The sequence below is a fragment of the Xyrauchen texanus genome, chromosome 40, assembly GCF_025860055.1.
Source record: "Xyrauchen texanus isolate HMW12.3.18 chromosome 40, RBS_HiC_50CHRs, whole genome shotgun sequence".
Classification (NCBI taxonomy): domain Eukaryota; kingdom Metazoa; phylum Chordata; class Actinopteri; order Cypriniformes; family Catostomidae; genus Xyrauchen; species Xyrauchen texanus.
In genome coordinates, this window is record NC_068315.1 from 18114642 (window position 1) to 18135427 (window position 20786).

The 20786-nt window shown below is 37.0% G+C and overlaps 1 pseudogene; it reads right to left on the minus strand.

Annotated features, from left to right (window-relative positions):
• Positions 1 to 4289: 4289 nt before the first annotated feature.
• Positions 4290 to 19213, minus strand: LOC127633176 (uncharacterized; annotated as a pseudogene).
• Positions 19214 to 20786: the final 1573 nt, after the last annotated feature.

Here is a 20786-nt window from a genome sequence, read left to right on the forward strand (position 1 = left end):
CTCTCAAAACATGACAATGTATGGGACCTTTAACAGATTAATATCCATATTCAGTATATAATGGCACATTCTATAACATCTATCAACAAATTGATCATCTTTACTTTTTTTTTTTTTTCTTTTTTTTTTGTTTATTTGATAGGGACAAGTGGGAACAATCAACATGCACCACACTACAACATTTATAGCCGAGGCTAATTTGCAATGGCCGTCCCCAGATGGGTTTTCCACATAACAATACATACAGAAAGTAAAAAAGAATACATTTACATTTACAAGAGCATTACTAAATTCTGACATTGCATAAAGAAATGTGCATTTGAGCACAAACTATAAATGATTGCATACTTGATCTCTTTTTAAAAAACGCTTTAATTCATTTTTAAAAGCCCCCAGATCTAAGTCCTGTTTCAGCTCGGCGGGCAAGGAGTTCCAGAGCTTAGCACTTTGTACAGTAAAAGCCGACTGGCCAAAGGTCTTTTTTCTAACGGGCACTTTCACATTTCCATTAGCAGCCCCTCGTGTAATGGAGCCCACTTATCGAAGTGGGACTATGTGACATCTAAAAACTTCAGGGGCTTGTTTATGCAAACATTTATACATTAATTTCAAGTTACAAAATTTAATAAAATTTTCAAAATTTAAAAAGTTCAACCTCTGCAATACTCCACAATGGTGTGTTCTAACAGTTTTTTTATCCAATATTTTTAAAGCTCTGTTGTAAATCAATCTTAGGGGCCTGACTGTTGTGTCTGTTGCCTGTGACCAGGAGGTTATACAATAACTTAGGTGAGAAAAAATCATTGTGTGCATAAATGTATTTGCCGCATGAAATGTTAAACAGTCCCGTATGACTCTGAAACTATACAAGTTTGCCCTAGTTGTTCTAGTGATTTTTTTTACATGACTTTCAAATGATAAATGGGAGTCCAGGATTAATCCCAGATATTTTACTTCTTTAACCTGGGCAATTCTTTGACCATTAATTGTCAGATGCAGTTCTTCCATGGGGTGTAATCTGGAAGCAAAACAAACTGACACTGTCTTACTCAGATTAAGGGATAGTCCTGAGTTTTGAAACCATATTGACACAGAATTAATATGTTGCTATGTACTATTCTGTTTTACTTTTGAAATATGGTTTTGTGACACTACTAATATTGTTGGCACCTTTATGATAAATCATTTGTAAATCACTTTGGATTAAGGGTCTGTTGAACGTCAATATAAATGTCAATGGACCTATATAAATGTTCCTGTAAATACAAATCATAAGTTGGACAAGAATATTCAGAAATAGATTGAGTACCTCTTTGGTCTTGCTAAGCCCTATCCATAGCTTGAGTCGTTTAATGAGAAACTGTACCATCTCATAGTCCTGTGGCTCCATGAATGGCCAGTAAATTTCTGCCTGTACCATTCGGGAGGTTTGAATCAATACAGCAGCACAAAGTACCCAAAGCCCACAGAAACCAGGCATTAAAGAGTTCCCGCCACTGGATGATGCACACAAAGTCGATGCAGATCCATATCCCCACTCAACAAACACAGCAGAGAGTGACTAGCCTGCCCTAAGGTGTTAAAGCCCTTTACTGAACTGGAAAAGAGCTGAAAGAGATGGATGTGAGATGCCTCTGAGGTGATAAGAATATATAGTACATGTATAAGGAATACAAAAATTAAACAGACTAAATACCAATACTAGAACATGACTGACAAAAATAACCCAATTGACAGAATGGAAAAGATTATTTGATTATACAACACCTGTTATGGTCTAACACTGAACTAGAACTTAAAGGGGTAGTTCACCCAAAAATGATGATCATCATTTACTCACCCTCATTTCATCCCAGATGTGTATGACTTCCTTTCGTCAGCAGAACACAAAATAAGATTTTTAGAAGAATATCTCAGCTCTTTAAATCCATACAATGCAAGTGAATTGTTGTCAGAACTTTGAATCTCCAAAAATCACAAAAAGAAAACATAGAAGTAATCCATACGACTCCAGTGTTTAACTCCATACCTTCAGAAGCGATATCATATTTATGGGTGAGAAACAGATCAAAGTTTAAGTTATTTTTTTAACCTAAATCTCCACATTTACATCTGGAAGTGAAAGTTAAAGTGTAAATACAGAGTAAAAAATGACTTAAATATTGTTTTGTTTCTCACCCACACCTATCATATTGCTTCAGAAGACTTGATTTAACCATTTGAGTCTTATGGATTACTGTTATGCTGGCTTTATATTATTACCATTACTGTAAATGTGATGTGTAAGTCTGGACCAGAGAACGGAGAAAAGTGAAAAGGCTGGATGGAGATAAAAGCAAGAATTCTGCCTGCCAAGACACTCATCTCTTTACTATACTGAGTGAACTCAATCAACACCACCTGTGTCCTGTCACACAAAACAAAATCAGGATTCATTCAGCTGATGTGATGCTGGTAAGCTTCAATAATTGACATTGTGAAATAGTAACAGACAGCACATTTGCTGAGACAACAAATCCATAGCAGAAGACTGGACATGGGTATGTATGCGTTATATTCAATAGTATTATTTTGTCTGTAATGGCATGGCATTACACTCACCCTGTTGTCAGACACTTTGCTGTCTGTAGGTCTTACATAATCTGATGTGTGGATTCAGTGTTGTTCACAAGCACTACTTCCTGTCTCTGAATGAATGTACATGATGTGCCCTTGCTCCTCTGCTTTGACAAAGGAGATTGTGATCAGTTGCAGAAATATATTAAATTAAGGAAAATGTCATTGTATTTTCCAATAGGAAGGAATGATTCAGCAGCTCACGTTCACTACAGACTAAAGGACTTTGTTTCCCTGAACTTGCAATGGAAAAAAATGGACTCAATTCAGATGTATAGAGTATATACATCTCCACATAAAAGAGCAGTAATGTGTGCATCATCTTCTTATTTAGACATATATCTTCTCTGTCTCTGTCTGATATTTCTTATGGAGTTAAAAAAGCTGGAGTGTGCTTGCTGGGTGTAGAGGAGCTCTGGTTTCCAGGGCTGGCATGTGATGAAACGTGAGCAGTCAGCATCAAAGGATACCGACCAGATTGAAACTGATCTGTAAAATTTTTACTGCAGATTTTGAAAATGCTACAGTTGCTAATAAATGAATAAGTCCTCACAGTCTTGAGAATGCACTTTCTGTAGGTGTGGTGGGCCAATTAAAGAGATTGAAGGATTTTTATAAATATGTGATACTAATCTCTGCTCTATCTACAGCTCTGCATTCCACCATCTAAAAGAAACAATAAACCATGACAAGTTACACTTCATTATGATCATTTTGTCCATATTACTTATAAGCATTAATCAGATATTCATATAGAGTGGGGTCCAAAAGTCTGAGATCCCTAATGAAAATGTTTCTAATTTAAAACAAATGCTTATATGACTACCATAACGATAAAAAGTTTAACTGAAAAATTCAAAATATTCTAGTATTTGGTATGTCTTCTTTTTACTTTAATGTCAGCATGGCATGGACTCAACAAATCCTAAAGATCCATGTTATCCCAATGTGATTTGAGAATGCTCCAAAGAGAATCTTGTGTGCTTCATTGGAAGCAAGGCCATCTGACCATTCGTACAAAGGAATTAACATGGTTAGTCAATGTCACGAATATGCTCACATTTCATTAGTGCAGATTCTTAAATATATATTAATTACTAATGTTTCTTTTTTTTTAATTCAGATTCAAACGTCTAAAACCTTTTTGTTTATTTTCAGGTTTAAAACAGACATTGATTCCCAGAATTCCAATGAGGTCTCAGATTTTGGACATCACTGTATGTGGATTAACGGGGATGTGATTGTACAGAGGCAGGATGGATTTACCCTGATAATGCTGTGAGACTGGGCTGCTCTGTCGAAGCTGAGATCAGTGTGTGTTTAATGGCCGAGTGAAGCAGTCTACCGTTGGCCTCCTGCACGGTTTCCTGGTAGTTCACAATCAGAACCACCCACAGGAAGAACATGTAGACTAAACAGCTCCGATAATAAAGATAAAACATAAGAACAGACCACAAAAATAAATATTAATAGACTTTAGGGTCAGAATGGAAAATAATCCTGTTGTTATAGGTCTCTGAGGATTAAATGAGTGCTGAATGGATTGTGTGTGGCTCTGAGCTCACCCTCATTAATGCTCTTAGTGTTCTCAGTTTCCGGGCTTCCTCTTTAGCCTGCAGCAGGCCGTATCCACAGGGAGGATGCACCTTATCTTCCTCATCCTCTCCTGTCCTTCACACTTCAGTCTTCTGAGACAAACGCTCCTCCATCTCTGGGTCCACTGGTCTCACCACAGCAACCAAATATAGTGCCTGTACACATATCTGCAGAAAAGAAAAAAAAAGAAAAAAATTAAGAGCACCTTATGTAAAGAATAAGGTAAGATCTGTACTGTTCTGATAAAAACTAGGGCTGAAAATCTATTTATAATTTTAACTACATGATCCGCTGATTAATTAATCAGATCATTGCATACTGTATGTTTAAATGTGTGTGTGTGTGTGTGTGCGTGTGTGTTTTTACATATAATTACAATCATTTACCAAATTAATGTTAAATTGACAGCCCTAATAAAATATTTTGGTCAGACTGTATATTATGTTGAATTTTTTTCTTATTTAATTATTTATTTTTTATACCCCCTTTTCTCCCAATTTGTAATGCCCAATTCCCACTACTTATTAGGCCCTCATGGTGGCATGGTTACTCACCTCAATCCGGGTGGTGGAGGACAAGTCTCAGTTGTCTCCACTTCTGAGACAGTCAATCCGCGCATCTTATCAAGTGGCTCGTTGTGCATGACACCATGGAGACTCCTAGCATGTGGAGGCTCATCCTACTCTCCATCCATGCACAACTCACCATGCACCCCATTGAGATCGAGAACCACTAATCATGACCATGAGGAGGTTACCCCATGTGACTCTACCCTCCCTAGCAACCGGGCCAAGGCTTCGGAGACCTGGCTGGAGTCACTCAGCACAACCTGGATTCGAACTCGTGACTCCAGGGGTGGTAGACAGCGTCAATACTCGCTGAGCTACACAGGACTCCCTTTATTTTATACTTTAAAATACTTACATGCAACGTCTTTAATGTACCATCATGTTTTTCTGCAAAATTCTCATAAGATTCACATTTGCTGCTACTGAGGTTAAGGTACGGGTAGGTTTAGGAATAGGTTTAGGGTTAGGTTTTAAAGTTAGGTTTTAGGGCAAGGGTTTAATTTGGGTTAGGTTAAGGCTAACAATGTAACTAAAAATGTAAATAAATGTAATTAAGTACAATGCAACAACATATATAATAAGTGCATCGCAACAAATTCTTAAGTGCATGGTAGTTAAAGACAACTTATATAAAGTGGGACCAATTTTTCTACCTCTCTACCATATTTGATTTTTCCAAAGAACAGGGTTAAATTGGACTGATAGCTCACTGCAAAAGGTTCCAACAGTTAAGCAGAGGAAGGCAGTCAGGGTTGACACCAGCTACATGAGAAACACAGAGCTGGACAACCTGCTCCCAAAAAGTCCCACAAGAGCCAGACATGTTCCCATAAGAGCAGCCACCAGCAGGTAAACCACACACAGAACCCAGGAAGGAAGACTCAAACCAGGCACACCACGAACCACACCTGAAGAACAGTCCATACTTAGAAGCTAGACTACAATTATATATGATTTTTATAATAAGATCTCAGTCTATGATATTCATAAATTATCATGGACTGACATTATATGGAAACGAATATCCTAATGTTTATCTTGGATATTCAAGATTTCTTGTGATTTATGTGTGACATTACAAAGATATTTTTTGTTATTATGATTAAAATTATTTATTATTTCTATAGATCCATGTTTCCTAAATGTCTGCCTGTGAAAGAACGGCAGAGGGTCCATGAGGCTGTGATAGAAATGCCAAATTCTGAATTAAATTTTATATAATTGTGTATAATACAGATGTATATAATATCATATATAATATAAATTACTTATGTAAATATTTGTCATGTAAATTAGCTAAATTAGAAAGGTAAAAATGTAAATAAAATTGTTTAAAACTAAAACAAAATAGAACACTTCCATGATCTTATAAAATGAATAAATTAGTTATTTCATAAAAAAGTTAAATTGATTACAAATGTATACAAATTTAAATTGATAATCAAATTATTAATTCACAGATAACAATATGAAATATTGATCTTCTTGAGGTATTGTTGGCAGAGTGAGGGGGGAAATGGGATCAGGAAATTTTCCCAAGCTAGATTTGAACTTGCACCCCTCACATGAGGCCATGTTTCTGACCTTAATATCTCAATTGAAAATCCTCAATTCTTGCTCTGTGAGTTGTGCTCACCAATGCATGTGTTGCTTATAGAGTCGGGTGGAAGTCTAGGGAGAAATATGCTGGCCTCACAGAGCACTGAGAAGGTTGAGGGCGATTTGTGGAGACTAAGTTCATATGCAGATGTATCCAGACTCAGATCAGACCACTCACTACACAAACTGTCCTGACTGGAAGAGAAAAACACATAGAGATGTGTGATCACGTATCCAGGTGAACTGTGAGTGGTTCAGTGTGAAGTGTCCAGTGCAACCCTCACATGTCAGATAGTGTGCTCTCATTGGGTGTTAAATGGTCACTGTCAGAGTGTATTTGCCAGAGTGTTTGTAGGATTCAGGTCTGCAGATATAGTCCTAAGATCTTCCTCTAAAAACAGAACAAATGGTTCTATATTTTAAGGAAATTGGGTGATTTGGATGATTTGTTTTATGGGATTTTTATCATTTTATTGTGTGACAGTAAAATGCTGAAGTGTGTAATTTCTGCACTACTAGTGTCACCAAATGACACTGCAAAAATAATGACTGTTTTCAAAGAGCTTTTGCAAACACTCCCCCATTTGCCATTGTCTCTGAATATTAAGCTTGGGTAGGAGACAGTATTTTAACATCGAAACTTATGCACACTTATCCTTCCTTATTACTTCAACCAAACAAAAAGTATGGTTGTTTTTATAAAACTGGAGACTCGGTTGGTTTCAAAGTGTCACGGTCAGAGAAGACAAATGTAGTTGTAGAAGGGCTTTTTTCTCTTCAGGAAATGAGTGGTTCCTGTCAGCTCAGACAGACCAAAGATGTCACACGATGACCAGTGATCCACTTTATGTTTAAAATTTATGTTTAAAATAACAGTCTGTCATTATGTAATCTATTTAAATACTGTAATTGCATGTGGAGTAAAAACTGTGGTACTGTTCTGTAGAGTTCCAAAATTCTGAATCAAGTTTATTGCTTTGTAAAGAGGTCTTGGAGGAAAACAACAAACAAATAAGATGTCTTGACTCTAATATAAAGTTTCTGCTGTTGCATTGCAAATTAAAGAAATCGCACTGGTCTAATTAAGAAATACTGAATCACAGTAAAAGGAGACGGTCCATCATATATAGAAGAGTCAGGGCCAGTGGGTAGGGACAGAAAAGAAGAGTATGAGTCATTTGGATGACTGAGAAAAAGATCCATCTCGAAACTGTGAGACACATGAGACGGAGGTAGAGACACCTCCAATGTCACCTGTTCTATAAGTGACACATTTTCATGAAGTTAAATTTCACTACATATTCACAAGTATGTAGATGCCCAATGAAATCCATTAGAGATTTTAGTCCAAATATGTACAAATATGAATATTGATCATTCTGTCTTTGTTCAAGTTTTACAAATTCAACACGTTGCACTTAACAATGTGAAATCTTGCACTCTGTATATTGAAGCTGCACTTTACACACACACACACACACACACACACACTAGGGGTGACCAGATCCCAACAAACCAATTGTGGGACAAATAGTAGCTATGTTAATGTGGGAAACGTTACCAATGCTGAGAAGCGCTGTGTAGGCAGCAAAGACGGTGACAGGTCCACCTGCACTTGAACTACATGTGCATAGTTTGATTGACACAGACTCTTGATTACAGCCTTCCATGGTTTCTTCACAGCAATTGGATACAATTCTTTTATTGACATTTTAGATTTGTTTCCATTGAGATTTTGAGTTTATATAGTGATAAAGTTTATATATTGTTGTTGTAAACATTACTGTTGCTACTTTAGAAACAACATTCCTTTAAAAAAATAAGATATTTTTATCAATTATTTAATAACCGATAAAAAAAACAAACCGATAAGGAGTATTGATCAGAGTAATAGTAGTGATAAAATCCTACAAGCAGCGTACAGCACTCCGCACAGTCAAAGTTTGGCACTTGTGGAAAATGTTGCTTAGTGAGGATGTCTTAAAAATAATGACATAAATAGTTTTAATTTCTCACTTAATGTCATACAAAGTCCAATAAAAGTATATAAAAAAGCTAAATCAATGTTTGGTCTGACCACCTTTGCTTATAGAACAGCACAAATTCTCCTAGGTACACATGGACACAGTTTATCTTGGTTGTTGGCAGACAGGATGTTCCAAGCTTTTTGGAGAATTCACCACAGTTGTTCTATATATTTAGGTTGTCTCGCTTGCTTCTGTCTCTTTATGTAATCTCAGACTGACAGGATGTTAATTGGGGGGCTTTGTGGGGGCCATTACATCTGTTGTAGGGCTCCCTGTTCTTCTATTCTAATCTTTTCTATTTGCAAAAATAATGTTTGTGAGTCTAACATTTATATTTCCTATTGACACACTGAAACTGAAGATATAAATAACCATCTTAAGACAAATGTCTTTGTGAAACATCGTGTGTGCCTAAGACTTTTGCACAGTACTGTGCATCATGACTGGCAAACTGCTTGATAATGTTTTCAGAATAAACTGACTTTATCCACTTTGCGGCAAACATTAACATTAGCTTTTACAATCTATTATTTCAGAATATTTTATTTAACTATTAAACCAGACTCCTGAGAGTGTTAAATTGAATACCAAATTATCACTGCATTGAAGTATGGTACAATAAACAATTAATAATTTTATTCAGACTTTATTGAGTTTTACTAACACATGATAGAAAAGTAGCAGCAAAACGTCAAGCAATCACAGAATGGTCCCATCAGTATACACTTTTGAAAATTGTGTATAATTTATTGAGCGCATGAGTGCACTTCTAAAATCTCGCCTAGGGCGCCAACAGAGCTTGGGCTGGCTCTGGCTGGATAAAAATACAAATAACTGGAATTGTGATATAGTCAATTAAAAGTGAAACAATCTGTCTGTAAACAATTGTTGGAAAAATTACTTGTGTCATGCACAAAGTAGATGTCCTAAACGTCTTGCCAAAACTAGTCTGCTAATATGAAATCTGACTTCAACCAACTTCTGAATTCAACTGTATGTACCCAAAACAAGTTATAAATCTGAACTAGAGGTGCAAAAATTGGGGGTGCTGTAGCAGGAGGTGCATTTTTGTATGTACATGGGCTTTTATTTTTTAAGAGTCAAGTCTTCCTCAAGCATATAGTTTTTAGGAAAACATATCCAAAATGTAAAAAAAAAAAAAGACTGAAAAAAGAAAAGACCTACCATCATCTCGACACCAGGGGGTGCAGCACTCCTACTTCCCAAGGCCCTGCCCTTGGGGGTACCACCCTAGTGATGATCATTATATCTTAAACTGTAAAAAAGAGAGTATACAAATAATGATAATCATAAAATCATTTACTTTTGGGCAGCATCAAATTATTAAACAAATCTTTGAAAAGTGCTGTCTATTGGAATGAACAGGTTGTGGAAGTATGACAGGTTGTTGGCATTCTGAAGACTTTAACAAAGTAAAAGTCCTTAATGAACATCCAGACAACTGTTTTTTTTTTTTTCAGGGCTATCCCAGTTACCGGGTTGAGTAGGTTGGTGAGAACAATAGAATATTGTATGATGTCCTGAGGGTTGCCTTGTTAGTGCAAGGCCCAGAACTATGATTGGCTTTTTTTCTTGACCACTTTGTTGTGCGATGGTCATTCAACAGTACTGTCAGGTTCCTACATGAGATATGAAATGTTACTTTGGAGCTGTTATGTGGCAAGCATGTAATAAGGAACACAAATTATGGAAATATGGAATAAACTTTTTCACAGACGAAATAATTGCTAATCAGCTGAATAACTTTCTCACTGTGATGACTGAAGCCCCCACGCTGTCTTCTACCTTCACCAGCACGTAAATAACAGGTGTGTTTTCCGCTGTGATTGCATTACTCAGTGGCACTAGGGAGCCAAACATGCTTTGAGAGCCTCTATAAAGGGTAATGGGACATAATTGTCCAAAACCTTCACACTGTGCCACTCACAGTGAAAATATCAGCTGAGCTGAGTTACCATTGTCATCCATCCACCTTGCCATTTTAAAAAATTGCAATGAAGATTTCAAACCAAAGATCCATTACTTGAGAAATAACAGTGGAAGGAATCTACACTACCTGAGCAGCTATAAAGGACCACAGTTTCCAGGAAATGAAGAGAGTCATCTGGTGACAGAGTGCAAATGCCCCCATAAGGAGGATGGTTGGGGACTAAGATGATGCTTGCTGACCCCCAAACTCCAGAGGCTGGCTCAGACACATTGAGAGTAAAGGTGTATTCATGTCGCTCTATTAGCCCCCCTACTCTAATGACTCTAATCTCTCTCCAGAGAGTTCCTGTTGAGGTAGTGACTTAATTTAGTGCTGGAGCTTCACCTCTTTGATTCTCTGCTGTCCACCTGTACTGTAAGATGAGGTGTATTGTTATGAAGAGTAAAATCAGTGGCTTATAGGATTATAGGCAAGGGTTTTTCAAACTTTTTAATGCCAGGAACCCCAAAATGTGCAATGGCAAGGAACCCCCTTCCCAAAATATAAAGGCAGATATATTTTTTCAATTAAATAAATGCCATTTATTTGTCACTGTTCTAAAGCTAAACTTTTATCAATATTTACTTTTTATTACCATAAATCAGCAGCATATCTTTGTGTCCATATTTTTTGTAACCAATATGAGAATATAGAATGCAATTCAAATGTATTTACAACAAAAATCGCTACACATTTTGTATGCAAAAAAGCATAGTTGAACGCACAAGGCATTATGGGCTTGTTTTATATAAAGTCATTTTAAACTATGTTGTGAAAGGATTACCTGTACAGTGTCTTCTTCACATGAAGAACAATAGCCAGCCATGACAATTTGCTGACTATGACTCACATAGAATGACAACAGGGAATCACAGGATACACACTTCACAGTCACAGACAGTAAAGCAGCATCGTCTACTGTAACCTCAGAGAATTAACAGTATCAATGATAAAATATGCTCACAATGAAATTTCTAAGCACTGTAAAATGAGCTAACACTCACTGGCTGTGATACAGAGACAAGCTGTTGCCCACTTGTGTAAAGGGTGAGAGTAAAGTGGTACACTGTCTGGCATCAATGCACTTCTGGGAAAAACAGGAATACTTTCATTTCATGGAATAGGATGATGAGGGGTGTGAATGGCTGAAGATGATGCTGTAGTGTTCTGGAATCACATAATCCACCAGAAATCAAGAGTTGACAGAAGTGAACTTGAGAGAATGAGGTATTGACTGTACTGTGTGTTGGTGACTTGCAAATTTAAATTACCTCTGTAATGTAACCTCACTGGACCCGAAACAGCTCAATAGTATCCTCTTCTGAATCTGGATCACACGACTCAGTTGCATCCAGTATAAGGCCATTTTGACATTTAATCAGAGACACCAGTTGACTGTGGACCACAGCGTCTTTACAGTCTTGTGCTGCATTAGGGGAGTTCACTGCAGTCTGGTGGTAAATGTCAGACAGTAGTTTCACACTTTTAAGAGTGTGGTTTTGCAGAGACAGAAGCGGTGTCATAACATCCACTGAATTATTTTAAGATATCTTGTCCATTGCTGAGCAATCAGGGCCTCTGAAAATCTCCCAGAGATATGATGCTTTGTGTGTAACAGCCTTTGAAGTCCATTCTTGCTTCAAAAAAGCTTGGCGTAGATTTTAATATTTTAGATTGTTCTTCAACTAGGTAGACATGAGGCTGGACACTCCAATTTTTGTACTTCATTTGTCATTTGCATTGAGACCTGACTTATGTTGTTGAAAGCTGTTAATTGGACCACAAACCAACCAGTAACATTCTATTTGTGGTCATGAGTATTGGATTCTAAACCAGGGTTTCTCCACTGGGGTCCCCAAAATCCCAAATTAATTTAAGGTCACTTCCCCCATCTGTGATGACTACAAAAGTGATTGGATAGTCAATAAAAGCTCCATCGTGGGAGCTAACAAGCTTCACTTCCTTTACATGTTTTTGTACTGTTGCTGTAATGCTCAGGAACAGTGAACAGAAGCCATTATCAGCTTCCAATTTAACTGACAGGGATCCATTTGTAATAGGTGTAAAGTGAACTTGCCCGGTTTCCTGAGAGAAATAGACTCCATTTAATAGGAAAGTCCAGTAATAATCGGCTTGGGAGCTATGGCTTTGTACTGCTTGAAAAGTGATGGTTTTCGATGCCTCAAAGACATCAGAGCAACTTCCAATCAAATGCAAGCCCTTGATTCTTTCCGCCACTTGCACGGTTATGGTCACTGTTTGGATACTAACATTATTTTTTGCTATTGCTCTCACTCAGTGCTTTCCAACTGAAAGAGAAGAGGTGGTAAAATTTTGCTCAATGTCAATGGATAAAATTTCATTCATGAATTTCAAAGTAAAGGAAACTTCAGTACCTTGGGAGACAGATGGTTTGAATGTAACCAAATCATTCTCTCACACAACACAGCTGCGAGCTGGCATCATCAATGGTCACAGTATACAAAACATTTTGCCAGCTAATGTCATTTGACATGTGTCCACAAAAGAATAGCTAACTGTTTGATTGTCAGCAAGAACAATTACTTTACTGTTATGAAAAATTAATGTCCATTCCCAATGTAGGACATTTTCTGTCCTTGCACATCCATGGAGTGACAGGAGGCTATTTAATGCGACAAAAAATGTTTGTTTTTCCATTTATCTGAAAGTCAACTTCAGAGATGCTCTCTTGAATTATTAGTAGTTTGGTTGAATTGTCAGATCCAAACACATTTGAGACCGACACTCTGCATTCGACCACACCAATAACTTAGAAGGCATGCAAGACAAAGGGTACATCTGATATTTCAGGACTGTGTTCAGAGTGCAGGAACCATATGAAGGTTTGTTCAATATGCTACATTCACAGAGATCTTTACTGGCTTTCCTTTGGCAACATTGGTACTGAAATACCCACACCAGAAATGCACTCAACTGTCCTCAATGAAAGTTTAGTATCTACTAATCCAAGAGTATTGGATACTACCAACTAAACATATACATCACCAGGGCTGTTTGTAAATAGCTGAAATTGTTAACTGTTGCTTATAGTTTGATTATTCCCACCATGATCTGCGAGCCACTCATATGTCAATTTAAAACCATATGTCACTGATGCTGTAAATAGCACAATCTCATGGTCATGAAATATCATGCAGACTGCAGACCATGACATGGGATTCCTTCCCCTTCTATTCTCTCTATGACCTCAAAAAGCATTGTGGTTTTCACGTGACAGACACGATTTTGAGTTGTGACTTTAATCAGAAACACCCCTGCTTTAGGGAACACATATATAAATTCAGATGTCCCTGGGATTGAAAGTGACACATATTTTACAGTCCAGTAAAACTTAACATTCCCATTCACATCAGTCCAAGCTTTAAAAAATCTCTTTTCCTGCCTTTGCAAATGGCTGACTGGTATTAACCATTAAATGTGACAGAGATGCCTGCACCTCTACTACTTTGGAAACAGAATGGGAACTTATTGCATTAGATGCAGTGACAGTCACAAAAAACGAAAGGAAAAATGTGTGATTGATTTTGGAACTGGATTGGATGGATTTTTAAGGGATCAACTCCAAAGTCCCAACGAAAAAGGCCATCTAACTTACTAGAAAGCTCAGATCAAAAATAATTGGCCTGAATAGTTATAGCATATTGGTTACCTTTGTATTTTATGGATAGATTGGATACAGCATTTGATTTTGTTTTGTTACTTGCCATCACCGTAATTTCATACAAACCCTCTGCTGGAAAAAACTAAATCATTTTGAGTCAGGCCTATGACAGGAATTTACTAGAAAAGTTACTATTCCACCAAAACCTATAATGATCACTTATTTTGGGAAGCACAGATACATCAAAGCATATTTCCTCATTCACCGCTAGAGCAATCTTGGGCGAATGCAATGTAACATCAGTTATTTGGGCCTCAACACATATGTTGGTTTGATAATGGGCTGAACCAACTGGACTCTAAGCTTTTAGACCAACTGAGTAAATCCCTGAATTGAAGTATGAGTGATTGTGGTAGCCCCTTTAACAATAGACAACCCATCCCATCTCCAAAAACCCAGTGATGAGTCAAAAGAAGAACATAGCCATTCAATAACATGTAAACTTGTGCCTGTAGACACTTTGCAAGTGATTTCAAAAATGCAATTAAGTTCAATGGAGCCAGTGTAATTCAGCTGGAGACCAGAGACAGCTTCAACTACTTCCACAGCTATATAGTTAGTCAAGACTGACAGGGTGTTGTTGGCACAAATGGTGACATTGTATGTCCTGGGTCTTTTAAAAACATGGCTGACTTTACTGTGATATTCCTTCACTTTATTGGAGTTGTCTCCAAAGTTCCAGTAGTAAATCACTCCATATGAAGAGGGTCAACATGAGACCTTGAAGACGATGGTGTGTTTGACCTGACAGCCAATAGAGGACGATGACACCAGCAATCCTGATATTGGCATCCTTTAACAGTTAAAGTCTTTTCATTATGGTTGAATTTGTTGTAATCCGTTATTTTCGGTGTGTAGTCACCTAAAAATGTAAAAAAAAGTCAATTCAAAACTATTGAAGGACATTTGCTACATTTACATATTTATACACTACCGGTCAAAACATTTGAAACATTTGACTGAAATTTTTCACATGATCTTAAAAATCTTTTGATCTGAAGGCATGTGCTGAAATGTTTGAAATTAGTTTTGTAGACAACAATATAATTATGCCACCATAATAATTTATTTAATTACAAAACTAAAATTTAATAATAATAAAAAAAAGGTTTTTGAAATTGATGACTTGGACCAAATAATAAAGTAAAGCAGCCAATAGGTGCCCAACATAGATGAAAACTCCTTTATTACTGTTTAAAAAGCATCCCAGGGTGATACCTCAAAATGCTGGTTGAGAAAATGTCAAAAGTACATGTCTGCAAATTCTAGGCAAAGGGTGGGTTTTGATTTATTTTGGATTTTGTTTAGACACAAAATAATTCCATATTTCCATTTATGTTATTCCATAGTTTTGATGAATTTGCTATCATTCTTCAATGTGAAGAAAAATATTATAATAAAGAATGAGTGTTTAAAAACGTTTAACCAGTAGTGTATATATATATAAATGTAAAATGTAACAATTTTGCTCTTATGGAAAGAAATTGTTACTTGTACTCAACAAAGTGACATTCAACTGATCACAATGTATAGTCAGGACATTAATAACGTAAAAACATTACTGTTACAATTTGAAAAAGATGTTATGAACTTCTTAAACTACTTCAAAGAGTTCTCATAAAAAATCCTCCACGTGCAGCAATAACAGCTTTGCAGATCCTTGACATTCTAGCTGTCTGTTTGTCCAGAAACTTAGATGACATTTCGCCCCACGCATCCTGTATTGTCCGGCACTTCTCACACACCTTACAGTCTAGATGATCCGACAAAAGCTCAATATATATATGGAAATTACTGCACGTTCTGATTAACTAATTAACTGAGAGCTCACATGGTTCTTTTCCATCACCTAGTATAAAGCAGTAAAGATTTGATGACTTTTGAAAAAAATTCAATAATAATTTGAAACAAAACCTGAAGTATTGATTCTCAACTGGTGGGTCACAGGTCTGTTTTGATAGGGTGGTGGATGCACCAATCTAAATGCATATAATAAAATGCAAAAAACCATATGATCATTTAAAGTTAAATTAGCAAAATAAATAGGCTTATCAAATTTTATAAGGGAGGAAATAAATGCTTACTATATTTTCTGTTGAAATCAAAGGCTGTGCATCCAATCAAAATGTATAATATGTTTCTGCAAATTCATCTGTCACTTAATAGAATATTGTCAAATTATGGCGATACAACCATGGCCATGTCAAGCAACATGGACATGTTGCTTGACATGGCCTCATCCTTGAAAACCATGATCAAAATGACATGCAAGGTTAAAGAAAAATAATACAAACCAGACTTTATTAATTATTCACTTGCATTAAGTATAAATGTGGCTTGTGCCAAACACAGTTTGTTTTGTAATGTAAAATCAGAGTCCTAAGGAAAAAACAGTTGAGAACCACTAACCTAAAAAAGATCTGAAGGCTTTAATCAGTTGATTATTTTATCCATTTTAGGCTTCATAGGTATACATTTGCACATGTAGATAATTAATTTTACCATAAGCTTGTTACAGTTAAGCTGTAAGACTCTCTTGTGTGTGCAAACTGGACCAGGTCATCAATAAACCATGTATAACTCACAGATGAGCATGTGGCTACTGAAGCTGTAAACAACTGTAGATAAAACTGATTAAGCATCCAGAAATCCCTTAAAATGCAGTTATGACATTTTAGAAACATTTCCCAAAATATCATGCAAATACTATTAGCAAAATGTACTTGCACAATGACAAAACTCACAGAATTACCTACTTGTGGTAACCCAGTTACAGGGATATGAGACACAACTCTCAAACTCAGACTCTGGTAGTTCAGGCTGTTTGAAGCTATGGTGTTTAGTGTATGTTCCCCTAGACTTGAAAGCACCATGTACACATGAGAGAACCATATGTGAGGAGTTTCCCTCACACATTCTCCATCAATCTCAAGCATCTCAGCAGGGCAAGATGGCCCTTCTGTCAAGTGTAGCATCCATGTAGAGCAAGCTGATTTCTCACACAGCTCACACAAAAGATGTCTGTGTTTCAGGACTATTTCTTTCAGTGTGCTAAATGTTTCAAGCACTTTGGGTGTGAGACACCGAAATATGGTACAGATGGCGGTGGCAACACTAGCTGTCATTCTGCCTAACATCTCCTTTTGTGTTTCACAGGGGAAAGTCATATGCATTTAGAAAATCATGAGAATGAGTAAATGATGGCAAAATTTGTACTTTTTGGTTGAACTATCCCTTTAAGAGCCATGCCACTAAGTGAAGCAATGCCACTTACAATAACGTGTGCGTAATAAGCAATCGGGGGCAGTTTGAGTGACATGTCTGCCATCAAGTGGAAGAACAGTAGCGTCGCAGGGAAGTGGGGAGGCAGGGAGAATGCATGTCCCACGTTGAAAGAGTGATAAGGGTTGCATGGACTGGTGACAGGCAGACAGATCTCAAGCAGGTGGCACCAATACTGCCGGATGGCACATCCACCAGTGGTGTTACACATGGGCATTCAACAGAGAACTACAGCCTGATGGGGGAGAGTGCAAGAGGTACACTGTGTGTGTAAGTCTTTTTCAGAATATACAGCTACTTTTTAATGAAAATAGACAATTGATAATTTGACAGAAAATTATATTTTGCTAATTAGCAGCACTTAAAGACCCCATTAAAAAGCTTGACGAGTGCAGTTATTTACTTTATTGAGGTATTTCCTACTTAAATTAGAAGTTAGGGTGGGACATATCGAAGGACTCATTGCTTGGTTTTAAATAACCAGCAGAAAAATTATTTATGCATTTTATCTGATCAAAATGAGTGAGTGCAAGATGAGTCATCAATATTTTTGACAATTTTTCTGGATGTGAAAATTCCAGCTTCTGCGCTACAGCTATAAAGCCAGTTAAAAGTAAATTTTAAGAAAACTAGCATATATCTGACCTCAAAAGCTGGGCTGAAAAACTCACAAAACTCCAGTTGAGAGATAAATATTTGATGTTATTTTATATTGAAAATGATTTTTAGGAGTGTAAAGGACAATATATTGCACAGTTGATTGATTTAATGTGAAAATACCACAAACACAATTAAAAAAAGGATTTGTTGTAAACCAGATTTCTGTCATTTCATAAATAAATAAAAATAACTATAAAAAGGAATTGCACTTTCTGTAAACTTATTTTGTCTGGCAACATTAATTTTGTTACTACTGTGTCCGAATATGTACAAATACAACTTGTTTTTACAGCATTGACAAAAACAAAAACAGACAGCCGGCCCTAAACTCACACGATTGGTTGAGACAATGTGGCTATATCAGGATGCTCAAACAAACAAAGGAATTTTTTTGTAGCTCCACAAAGCCACAATGTTCCCACTTTTTGAGGGGAACCAACCTACGAATGACTTACTCCTTGTTGACTCTGCATTTAAGGGAAAGGAGAAAGCATTTTATCTTTGGAAAACATTACACACCTTACCTTTAATTTGCAGCTGTCAGTAGGAAGGACATGCATTTATCAAGCAACATATGTGAAATGTCTGCACTCACCCGGTGGAACTAGATGAAGTGTACCGGGCTACAGTAAGGCCGTAAAATTTGCATCCTAGCAAAGGACAACTGATCACTTGGCTGTCACCAGATCCATAGACAGGACTCGACCCTCGTGACTGAACCAGAGACCAGGGAACAATGTAATTTGTGGACACAGTGAAATCGACCATTGCTCTCACAATCATTTAACATGAAGTGTGAATTGCACTAACTTATTCACAATACATCCCAAGAGCATTTACTTTGTGAGCTCTTATTTGGGAGATTATGTATGATGTTCCCTTCTCATTTGGTTTGATGGTCTTAGCTGGTTTAAATTGGTCATAGTTGGTGTCCCAAACCCTCTAAAACCAGCCAACATAATAGACCAGCATTGATTAACAACAATTCAGTGAGATTATTTTCTTTACCTCAACCATTTTTTTGTCCTGGGTCTGGTTGAGAGGGTAGCCGTTGTATCTAGGACATTAGTGGCACACCGTTCATAAAGCTCTCCAGAGATGGCAAAGACACTTTAAAAAGAAAATGAATGACAACGCTATCAGCTATGAGCTCTGGGAAAGGTTTTGTCATGCTAAGTGCGCTTTGTCACCCCTTAGCTGCTAAAAGTAAGTTGATAGCAATCTAGCCCTGTAGTGATAAAATACATTTAATTTTCAGAGATAATCACTGTTTTTTTATCCAGTCATATCAAGTTTCTTGCAATAAGACCCACAAGTAATTATAATAATCAAACCACAAATGAAGTATAGTAAAATAGGAAATTTGACAGGTTCTGATCACATGGAAATGCATGATTTGCCAATGCATGTGCATGATGGTGCCAAGGTTAAGTACTTAGAAGTTTGTACACATTCTTAACCCTACAGTAAAGAATGAGCAATTATAATAGTAATCCTTGGCTTACCAAACTCCACTCATGATGATTTGGATTACATGGCTTTGGGTGTATCACCAGTTTTTATCAGCATATCTGATTCGGTACCTTTCTTTCACAAGATGAAGTTTTCTTTGTCACATTGTTCATTTATCCATTTCAGAGGCCAGAGCCATTGAAGTACATGCTTCACTTTGCAACCCGACCCCTCATTCCTCAGCCAGACACAAACAGGGGCTTCTCTGGATTTCACAGAGAGTAAAAGCAAATACAGGATCTGCCCTATTATAGAAGACAGTTGCAATGCAACAAACTGATACATTTCCCTTCATGTGTTTCTGCGGGAGAAAACAGACAATCAGCTCTGATTTAATGCAATCAAACCATATATAACCACATATAGGTCTTGTGATCTCTTACAGTTGAAATGAATTTTGTATGAAGGTCTGAACAGTCACATTGTTTACCAAAGCAAGGTCTCCTCCATCATCTCCCTGACAGATGTCTCTTGCTTCTAGCCATGTTGATGTAAATATTGGCATCCAGTAACAGTGCAAACATCACAGTAAATGTTTGCTCCCTTTGGGCAGTAACATTCTATTGGAAAGCATGAAATGTTCCAAAATCACTGTGTTCATATGAGGTCACGATACTGCTCTATGCTTGAAAACAATTAGAAATAATAATATCTATTACTGAGTAAGGTAGGAAAGACATCTCACCACTGAAGCAGCTTGTGAAAACAGAGAATCCAAATTAGTGGCAGGTGCACAATATTTGCAATTTTATCTGTTCCCCAGATAGAGCATAATAATGTGAATAATAATGAATCACACATGAGAGAGACTTCAAGAGGGTCTATTTCAAGCTCTGATAGTGAACCATCCACTGGACCCTGCTCAACATTTTCATTCTGCCTATTTGTCAATACATTTTTTCTCCCTCTCTTTGGCCTCTAATCTTTTGTCTTTTCTCTTGTCCTTTTAGTGCGTTTTGCCACCTCTCCCCTTAAACATTCACATTACTTCTGGTTTATCTCACAGCAACAGCCCTAGAAGCGAATGGACAGAGGAGCCCTCATTAACATGCTGTAAAGTCCCGCCTGATGAATAGGCAGTTAAAAGCACTCATTCTGGTTAAATGCGTCATCGCCTCCTTTATTACTTTAAATTTATAGAAACTTTATATAATGAAAAGATGAAAAAGAGCATTCTGAATTAGGCAAGGTGTGAGTGTCACTGTTTGCCCTTGGAATAGAACATCTGTTGT